The sequence below is a fragment of the Cupressus sempervirens genome, chromosome 5 (assembly GCF_028749045.1).
Source record: "Cupressus sempervirens isolate cs-2001-9-10 chromosome 5, ASM2874904v1, whole genome shotgun sequence".
Taxonomy (NCBI): domain Eukaryota; kingdom Viridiplantae; phylum Streptophyta; class Pinopsida; order Cupressales; family Cupressaceae; genus Cupressus; species Cupressus sempervirens.
The window spans coordinates 257305913-257317983 of NC_143122.1; positions in this window are offsets into that span (position 1 = coordinate 257305913).

Here is a 12071-nt window from a genome sequence, read left to right on the forward strand (position 1 = left end):
GTTTGAGCTTCACTTGGTTTCAAGAATACTATAATATTCTCTACTTAAAAAGGCCAACCACGTGAAGGTGGAAGCTCATCTGGCCTTACCCCCTTCCCCTAACATCAATCTAAAGTACCCATTATCATCTAATTACATACTTCATTCATTGATTCATCCATTTATGAACTATAACATTCAATCAATACAATCACATAACATTCATTAATATGATATAAAATTCATTAATACACAATACTAATCAAAACTTCATTAACACATAACAATATTCATTAAAATAAAATAAAAATATGTATTAATATGCATCATTCATACATAATTACTTAAAACAAAGTTCTTTCATTATCCAACAAGGTTTATCAAAGAAGATTTTTAAAAAATCATTTCTTTTTTGTTTTGTTTTTCTGAGCTCTCTTAAGAAAAGCACTCATAGGAGCATCCATATCTGCACCATTCTCCTCCTCTTCTAGCACGTGTAATGTCAAATTATGATGGCTCCTTCTCTTTGGAGGAGCAAGAGATTGCTGCACTAAAGGGGGCTCTATTGCAAGAACAAGTGAATGGGATAAATTGGCATATTCTTTTTCTCTTTCTAACTGTTACAAGTTTGTAATTAAGTACGAATACAACATAAAATGCATTTTTCTTACCTGACAATGTCACATTATGTATATTAAAATTTTGATCTACCACCGCGTCAACATGTTGAACACTTGGAACATGGTCCACTCCTTCAACATGATGTTCAACATGATCTGAAATATTCAAAAAAAGGATACACGTCAAATTCCAATTGAAGATGTTAAATTGTATTCATAATTGCATAATTAATTTCCAATAGCAAATTAATACCTCCACCACTATAATGCACATCATGGCCTTCGTCACGAGCAAGTTCTGTGGTAGGATATGAAGGCTGCAGTAAAATGTTATGCACATTGTTATGTAGTCAATTTACATTTAAAACTAATACCAAAAAAGAATCTTCTCAACTATTTAATTTCATTTACTTTTCATCTAACCAATTTACCTATGAGATATCATTTGGTGCACTGGATTCTTGGGAAAGGCTTACAAATTATTCACGTAGGCATGCAACCACAACTTTATAGCCTTCCTTCAAGGCAATTTTTCTATCTTCATCTGTGACCTCCACATTGAAATTTGTGCCCTATGTTTTTTGCTTGATAATGTCAGTTTTCCATGTATGGTTTCATTAAACAAAACTATTTGCAACATTATATTTAAAAAAAAAAAATCATTGCTCTACTTACAAGTCGAGACTAGAGATTCATATAGACACCAGAGCCAAGTTTGTGTTGGCCAACCTTTTCTACTCTCGCTTTTGTAGCCACGGATGTGTCCTGGAATCTATGAACAATTTCAAACATCTTAGATTATATATTTACAAATATCAATAATTAGTGCATGATTACAATGTACTTAATACTATAATGACATACCCCTTTTTTCCCTATGCTGCTTCATTATCTCTATCTTCACATAGCCTTTTCTCCTTTGCATCTTCTATTATTTCATTCCACTCCATCAGTGGAATCATAGGATGACGATCATACTTTGGGTTATCCTTAAGAGCCCTTCTATATTGATCCCTTACAGTCTTTATATGCTTTGCTTCTCTTTTCAGAAGTAGGCTAGTGTCAAAAATGTTTTTCCCAAATTTCTCCTCAATAGATGCAATCAGCTAATTTTTTAATTCCACAGCTTGTAAATTCCACCTGTTAAAAGACAAATAGATTGTTAGATCAATAACTTTAATATATTACAATAAATAGAAAAAAATAAAAATTATGTAGCAATGATATGATACTATGTACCTTTTACGTATGGTGGGTCCTAATAATCTCAATGTCATATGAAAAATATGTTCAAAGAAAGCATTATTACCTACAAAAACATAAAGGATTTATCAGTCCAAAATGAGTAATGTAAAAGTAAACTAAATTTATATTTTAAATAATAACAATTTTAAAGCACATGGAAGCTTTCATTCTTTTAATGGAAACATAGTTTTCTTATTCAGCAACAATGTCCCTTCATACGAACTAGTACTAATCACATGAACTACTCCAGGAAATGTATCAGCTTCAGTAGTATTGCTCTCTGTTGGTCTATCAACTAAAACATGATAACAATTAAATGACAATTTTAGTACTGCTCTCTATTGGTCTACCTCCCTACCTATGTCCATGTCTCTCTATGTGTGGGTATATATATGTATGTATGTATGTATGCGTGGTGTGTGTATGCATGTTTTTTTGTGTATGCAAGCTTCTGTAGACATCATTTAAGCATTGATATGCTACTTCTTTGTTCATCAACTTATAAAAAGACATTACAAAATATAGCAAAACAAAGTTTTACCAGTTCTAGTGTGCATAGATGATGATGTTTGCATGGTCCTTGTTGCCGACAATGTAGCGGACAATAGTGGACCGCCAACCAAAGGAGGACTCCACACTTCATCATGAGCTAAAGAATAGAATATTGTTAGCAAAGACATTTTCAATGGATAAAGATCAAATGGGATACTAGTGAGAAATGCCCACAAAAAAAGAGAGGCAAGTTTTATAATGTTGATCAAAACAAACAAAGTGTTACTTACACGAAGGTTGTGCGCAACAACCCTCACCAAGTTCACCATGTGATGTCGCAACTAGCACATATGTCTATACAAGAACACATAAAATTAGAGATTATGATCCATAAGATACTATAAAATATTAATATCTATTGAACTTCTATTACTGCTTTAGTTCAATTACTGCTTACCTTCAAAGATTGGATTCTACGGTCCAATTCTATTCTCAGTGCCTCTTTCTCCTCACTTCTGTCACCCTTGATGATAATGTTAACAAGTTCATCAGTGTATCTTTGCATAATTTGTTGAGTGATGAATACAGGGTTAGTACTAAGGGCAGTGTCATCTAGATATGATGCCTGTATTTCAGATTGCATTTGATTAGCGATTATTGTAGGTTTTTCCTATCATTTTTGACATCAAATATTTGTATACTTTCATCAAAATAACTTCAAAGCCATAAAAAAAGGAACATAATAATATGAAATTTGTTTCTATATTAACATTAAAATTTACAATAATTAATGTTTACCTCTATTGAAGGTGTCTGAGATGGTGCATCCATATCGCCCTGTGAAAAAAATTAGTAAGTCTTAGAAATCAAAAGCGAAATTAAAGTAATAGACTTACCATAAAAAATATTAATAATAAAGTAGATTGTATATGTAAATCATTTTTCTTAAGTTAAAAATTTAGCGTAACTAATGTTTATATCTAAAAAAATATTAGACATGTTCTACTTAATGTTTATATGTGCACATATGGTTTGGAAAGAAAAATTTGGTCATACAAGACCCCATCATAGTTGACATTGATCCTACTTGGACATTTCATTGATCATCATGATCTTCATCCATATCATCATCATCATCATCATCATCATCATCATCACCATCATCGTGCTTGTCACTTTGATTGTCATCGTCACCAACACCATCTTCATCACCATCATCATCCTCTTGATCACTATCATCATCATGACCATCATCGACCTGATCATCACCATCTTCATCACTATGATCATGATTGTCATCAGAATCATCATCATCATTATCACCATTATCGTTAGCATGACCAAAATCATCACCATCTTCTTCTTCTTCATCACTGGGTAACTGTCATTCCTAATAACCATTTACTTCCTCTTGTGCTTCTTAAATATCTTCTTCTTTGATCACATTATACTTTACGGGTCTTCCTCTTGGGTCATGTCTAACAACAAATGACCAACCTAGTTTGTGTGGAACACCAAAGTAAAACACTTGCTCACATTGGCTTGGAAGAATATAGGGCTCATCTCTGACTGGCTCAAATAACCTTATATTAATTATAGTAAATCCACTATCATGTTCAATAACAGTCCTATCAGGATCATTTTTATTTAGTCGTAACCTAAACTATTTGATGTCAAATACAACTATTTTGAATGAATTAAAGTCACACTCAAGTATATCATCCAAAATGCCATAGTATCAATTTTCAGATTGTTGAGGATGTATGTCAGTTCTAGATGAAATATTGGTGACCGCGAAGACAACACTTATCCCAGAATCACATGTTTTCTTTGTTTTGTCTAACTTTTTTGTGTAGAATTTATAGCCATGGTAGTACATAGCTTTATGGTGTTTGACCTGCAATTATTTAAACATTTCAAGAATCTTCTCATTGATTTGTGAGTTGATATTAAACTTATGTCTCATGATTAGTAATCTTATGCATACCTTTGCATCTCTTAAGCCATTTATTAGATCAAGTACCATTGGCATAACATTTGGATCTCCATTACAATGAGTTTCTTTAACCAACGATGCAACACCATCCCATGTTAATGAGTGACCATTTTCTTGAGACTGTTCAATCCATGCTGTCATCCAATCAAGATTGTTTGTAGTATACAAGTGTAGTGCATCCCACTCATGACCAACTATAAAGAAGACAATTACACCAATTAGAAACAACTTATATATATTGATGATGGATAAGAATTGTTAAATTACAATTTTTTTTTTATAATTACCTCTCACCCTCCTCAATCTACCTTTCCCCGTCAAGTACTCCCCTTTAAATTTGTCATTACAATTGGGATCCCAAATGCAATCTACATGGATACCTACTGCAAACTTTGGAAGATATTCACTAATATACACCATGGTCTGGTATATCATATATCTCTCTATCATAGAACCCTTAGGACGTTCTCTTTGTCGAAACAAGCCCTTCATAAGTTTTAAGTGCCTCTCAACCATCCACATTGATCTAGCTTGTACAAGTCCACATAATTTAATCTCCTCAACTTGATGTATAAGGTAGTGTTCTTGAGCATTGAAAAATGTTGGAGGTAAACACTTTTGTATTTCACACATAAGCTGTGGAATTTTTCTCTTCCAATATTTTATATCTTTTTTTATCAATTTCTTTAGATGATAACCACCTAAAAGAGATTCAACACACAAAAACACATAAAGGAGATTTCAAATAAAATTATACAATAGATTTCAAATAAAGAGCTACAAATCTAAGAAAAAACACTTCTAACCTCATGTATTTTCTAAAATCATGTAGAACTTGTTTAATACTATTGTGGAAGGGATAGAGGTAGGACGAACTACAATCATTAAAAAATAATCATTTCAATATATTATTAAATAATGCAATTGGTATTGCATTCAATCTTACAAATATATTGTAAATAGAAAACATGACTTACCTTGAGGAAGAAGGTATGCCAATCATGTGTTTTCAACCATGGCCAAAAATCACCTTTCTTTGATAGAAGAGTGCTTATATTTGCAGCAAATCCTGTTGGAATTTTTTATTTCTTTTTATGACTTCTTTTAATGCATCACTTTTTTGATCCGTTAATAACCAAGGAAGGGCACTTGTATTTATGTGGTCTCCATTGCTATTTGATTCAATGAAAACTTTTAGTGCATGATTGGATTCATGAATGTTAGTAAATTTTTTAGCAATTTGTTGTCTATCATGCCTTCCATCCAACATTTTCCATAGTGTCTGTTACATTCTTTCCAATATGCACATCATAAAAAAAATGTGCGATTTGGAGATCCTTGTATTATGGTAACCCACTAAATTGAGTAGGATAACTTTTCATTCCTCTAGGAAGTTGGTCATTGATGCCTTGATGACCTTCACAAGAATCAATTACAACATTAGTAAATATAAGACAATATCAAAATATAAATTGTAAACTTGGGATGACAAATTGGACATTACCTCAATGATTTAGTCAATCGTATTCCAACTTCCATAAATGAGGTGTCATTCTTCATGGCCTTGATGATGTCTCTTCTTTCCCATTGAAAAGATGTTTTTCAGCAATTTGATACCTATGATTATTGTGGAGAAAGTCTCTAAACTCATCAAACACCTGCTTTCCTAAACTTCTCAAATAATGACATTTAATCTTCAGATCACAAACTGGACATGCAAATTTTCCCTTTGTTTGAAGACCTAAAAGATCATGTATAATTGGATCATGTAAAATTATCATGAGCAACTTAAGTATTTGATAGTAATGTGTAAGCACTATAATAGACCAAAAATATGTGATCTTAATAATATAACATACCACAAAAATGAGTTAGCACAGGGGCATCATGTATTGTCCATACAGGCATTGCATAGAATTGAAATTGTCGATGTCCTATCGGTCTAGAGATGTCATATATAGTGATGCCATTCCATAACTTCAACAACTCATCAATTAGGGGCTCAATATACACGTTCATATCTTTAACTTAGTATTTACCTAGCAATTGAATGAACATAAACATTATGTAATTATTATAACCATTTTCATGCACTATTTATAAATTAATTTAGATAACTATAAAATAAAAAAATACCTGGCACAATCATTGACAACATTATGTGCTTCCTCTTTATGGACATCCAAGGAGGAATGTTATTGTTAATAATAAAAATAGGCCATACTAAGTAAATAGATCTCATATCTCCATATGGATTGACACCGTCCGCCGCCAATGAAAGTTTTAGATTACAAGGTTCTTCTTTAAAGTGTGACCATGTTTCTTCTATCTCTTTAAATGTAGAACCATCGGTAGGCATTCGCATAATGTCATCCTAAATTCTATTGCGTGCATGGTAATCCATAAATTGTGCCAAGCTAGCACACTTGAATAACCGTTCAAGACATGGAATAATGGGAATGTACTGAAGAACCTTGTGAGCCACTTTTTTTCTTATTTGATCTGACTGATATCTACTAACATGAAAATCAAGGCATTCTGTTGCAAATTCACATTGTTTATGATATAGAATGTGATCATTGGGACATGCATGTATTGTCTGATACTTCATTCCAATCTGATCCATAATGTTAGATAATTCTCAGTACAAACGAGGCAAAATATTTTATGGTAGTAACAAAAACTCACTAATCAACCTACAACAAAAAATATGCATTGTTAATATAATGAATAGTAATTGTATGCTAACATTGAAGATGAAAAAAATGACATACCTTAGCATACATGACATTGCTACATTGGATATACTATTCATAACCTTTAAGTTCACCAACAACACTATAGCCGACAATAGAGTTGTTTGGGAGCCTTCGTATAAGGGCTCGTGTTCCTTCTCAAGTAAAGGTATATTAAGACCATCTTCATCATTATTATTAGATTCACTAGTACCATCATTGTGAGCCTCTTCATCACCTACCCCAATACCATCTTTTTCAATCATGTCCTCTGGCACATTATCATCTTCTTCCATGGGAGTGTTATCCTCAGCTTGGATATTCACACCTCCATGTTGCTCTAGTAGGAAATCCACATTTAGAAATGGATGAAAATTGTGGCCCCCTTCAACATGACCATATTGCCTACAATGATTCTGGGCTATTGTGATTAGAATTCTTTGATTCTTTAAGCCCTTACACTTTTTGCAAGGACAATAACATTTATCAAGTTTTCTTCAAAATTGAGCTCACAATGCAGCCATTGTCTCATTATTATTATTTTGGTTCATATTGTTAGGCATGGTCTTTCTTCATAGGAAAATATACCTGCAAATAAATTGGACATGTTGTAGTTAATGTTTATATCTGCACATATAGAAATTGTTGATTAATATTTTCAAATATAACTAAAATGATCCTATAATTTCTAGAAGGCCTAGATGTTTGCAAAAAGTGGATTTATAGACAATGTATCTTAGTTATTTGCAAAATTCCTCAAAGAGATGTCACAAGCTTAAAGTTACTTAGGTGCTAACAACAACATGCCATGACTAATCCTGATAGCAACGAGTAATCTGATTAATGCATCAACTAATTAAGATGACTAAAAGATTGAAACATATTAATTCAATCTTCAATCAAGAACATGTGAGCTCAAAAGATGGGTAAATCTCAAAAACTCATGAGCCTAAGATCATTACAATTTCAACCATGAAATAATTACAATTGAAATTTGTTCAAAAATAGGCCTAAGTGGGTTGGCCTAAGGGTCAAAAGAAGAATTCAAATTTTGCTTGGTTACAAATCAATTACCTTATGCAAGTTTGGCCTCATGGTGGTTGTACAATTTAAAAAAACTTAATCCTTAGACCATTTGGGCCTAACATGAAGGGACGTGAATTTAGGACTCAAACGTCTATAAATGTTGGATGTTGAAATTCTTTGGAAAATCAACCCTTCTAGGCACTTCTTGATCCTTACAATGGATCCAACACCTTCTCTTGGTCCAATCTTGACCTTCTATGCAAGAAAATATACCCCTCATGTGGATGGAATCTCCCAGCTCATAACTGTCCCATTCACCTAGTGACCCTCAAACAACACCCTGTCACATTCAAAGATCTTTGTCTCTAATCTCCCTGCATATCTCTACACAAAATCATATCAAATAGGTGAATAATACATTAGCAACCCCTCTTCCACAAGTTACATATACAATACAGTAGTGGGAGGGGTCAAATTCATTGAGTTTGCCTCAGACAGTCAAGTTCTGTCACGTGATAGTGACAGTCTCTTATTAATTGTGCAAAATCCTTCACAAATGACTATTCAAAAATAAAAGAAACTTACAAAATAATCTTCTCAATCATTTTCATATTCAAAGAAAAGATTTGAAGTGAAATAAAGCTTGCACCAATTAAAAATAACCAAATTGCATAGTCACTATTCCGTGACAGTTTTAGCAGTGAAATACAAAGTTTTTTTTATTGATTTTCTAGGGCTATCACATTGAAATCTCCTCAACACCTTTACACATTCATCTATCATGTTCATATAAGCCTCTTTTTTTCCTTTTTCAAATTGCCTAACTCCCTAAGACCAACCAAACTTCCTTTAACTATCCTGGGATAGTTTAGAACAATTTTTAATATCTTGAATAATAGTCCTTTATGATAACCTTAGGCTTTAGGACTCAATTCTTGTGACATTTTTGAGACTAATTGACCTTTCTAATTTGTAAAAGACTCATAAACCTTCACTTAATCCCATGAATCTACCATAGTGCCATATGTGGCTTGTTTGGCAACATTTTGACATATTTTCTAATTACATTGCATTTATTTGCATTTGATATGCATTTTATGACTCTTTGACCCTATTTATCAGCCTAGTACATTCTAGGACTCCCTTTTCCCGTGACATTTTATTACATTACATAAATGACCCTTGTCCTTTCATCTTGATGCCAAGAATGGCTTACAACTTGAACTTTAATGATTACAAACATATCAAATGTTCTAACATGGTCATTTTGGTTATCTTGAGACTTAATGTCTTCTCATGCCTTCAACCTTGACTTTGATGCTCCTGCATCAATCTCCCAAGGATCAAAGCAATCCAAGTCCCTTTGGATTGGTAGTCTTCTTCCTTTTGATCCAATCTTTAAGTAATCCATCAATAGACCCTGAAACTAGATTGTACCCTCTACTCTTTGTCCTCATGTACCTGCAAATAAATATCTTAGATTTATGCTATGTGTTCCATCCTTCAACTATTATCATGATATGCCCATGGTCTGCACCATCATCACCCACAAAATAACCCTACAATTCTGCAATAAGGCACATAACTCGTTGAAGGTTTTTCAAATGGCATGGCAAGCTAATAAGGCTTGATCTTGGGGAAAAGTTTATGGTCAAGGAAAGTTGGATCATCACGGAATTGAGTAGGCAAACCTTCTAGGAAGTTGCAATACTTCAACCTTGTAAGTGTCACCTCAATGCAATGGGTACTAAACAAACAATTTAAGTTGATGAGAAATGGTTGTTATGAATTCAAATTGTAAGTGTCACCTCAATGCATTGGGTATTAAAAAAAAAATTCAAGCTGATGAGTATGGGTTTTTATGAACCACAACTCATGAAATATGCATTAAGTCCATACCTGCTATTTACAGTGAGTATGGGTTTTTTTTAAGAACATACCTGCTATTTACAGTCAGTAAGTTTCTATATCCTCTAAGAAATTTTAAGCAATGAGCCAAAGTCACATAGTTGAAGATGATCATTGTCCCCTCAAAGCACCACCATTTGATAAATTGTTGCATTGAAATATGATCTAGAAAGGGCCTTTCCACATAGTATGTTGGCACTATTTGGCAATCATCGATCATGTGGTTATTGCAAAGAGGCTAAGGACCAAACATGGAAGCATGGAGATAGTGCACAAATGTACAAAGAAAATGCAAGAAACATCAAAGAGATTGTTAACTGTTCAATGACCTTAGTAAAGACAAAGCTTGGCACTTGAAATTCATAGTGCAATGGGATTAGTAAGATATCAATTTTTTTGATAGAATGCCCAAAATAGAGCTTGGAATGCTGACTGATGGACATGCATGTGGGAAAGCATGATATGTAATGTTTTATGTCAAAAATAGCTTTGAATCTATTGGCTCAATGCATGAGATACACCTGCAACTTCTCTACACAATTAGCTTGCTATGAAATGTTTTAATCCACATGGTCAAAACATGTACAAAGAACATGAATTGTTTGACTGAAGGCATTCATAACATTGGTGTCAATGGGTCTCTATGAAAGGCAAAGAAAGGATACCAATTCATTTAACAAAGTCCCAAATATCATACTTCCATCACAATTCAATTATGAAATATAACATGCAACACCATGTCTAATTAGATTGTTTCAAGGAGATATTTGATCAAGGATGAAATGAATGATTGCACATGGTGTGCACATTACAGAATAGAGATAGTGTTGTGAAATATAAAACTAAAAATAAAATATGCAAATCCACTTGTCTTAAATTGGAACTATCGGCTTACAACTCCAAAACAAATCTTCATAACACTAAATGAAGATTATAACTATAGGCTATGGTTGGGTAACTTTTACTATAGTGCCAAGTTGCAAAAAAAAAAAATAACTGTTACTTTTGGGCTTTCTGAAAAAGGGGTGGAGTATGAAATTAAGGGTGCTTAAATTGTCTCGTAGAGCATGAACAAGCGGATTTCAGTTGTGGAGACACCCATTCCAAACTGTTTTCTTTATTTTCGACTTACCTAGATCTAGATTACTAAAACTCAAAGCTCCTAACCCATTATAAAAAGTTACCCATTCCTAACTCAAAGCTGATAACTCAAAGTTCATCCATATGTTCTATTTCTACCAAATGATGTTAAGACACTAATAAGGCTAAATACATTATAGAAAAATTAAGCACTAATTTTTTGTGTGAGTAAATACCTAGGATGGATCATGGAAGTAGTTAGACAACCATCGACCCAATACTCATTAGACATAAAGATCCAAAAAGTAAGATGAATTTAAAAACTAGGATGATAGGAAAACCTACTGATCAAGAGAGAGGTAACGACATTAGTTTTTTGCATCAATGATTTACATGTAAGTTTTAGGAAAAGCTTAAGTGAAGCAGATTTGACATTCATAAATTGGATTTTGAAGGATGTTTCTTGAATAATTACTATATGCAGGAAAGTTAAATTGCTATCAACATGTGTAGATTCTTGATGGATTTCAAACTGTAGGATTCAAATTATAGCTAAGGATAATCATCAATGCATCTGCTATCACTATCACGAATAAACACCATTAACTATATTTTACATTCAAGCTTTTCCTTGTGATAGAAAGCCAATCTAATGTATGGATCTGCCGATAAAATGTAATAGTAAGAGTTCTAAAGTAACTAAAATAATCCTAACCAAACATATATTTTTCCTTATAGTTGCCATTAATGTTGTTCAGTAACATCAAAATAATTTTGCTTCCTTCTAAAGATACATACAACTACCTGAATTTAAAAATTGCCACGATTAAAAACCTATTGATTAAAACTAACTTGATAAATTTAAGACTCAACTTTTCAACTTATCTACAGTTCATATGAATATCAAGATTTAACTATGTAATTTTAGATGTAGTCAAAAAGTCCCTAGATCTGGAATCTTTAGAGCCAAGGAACAAATTCATTTCTGCA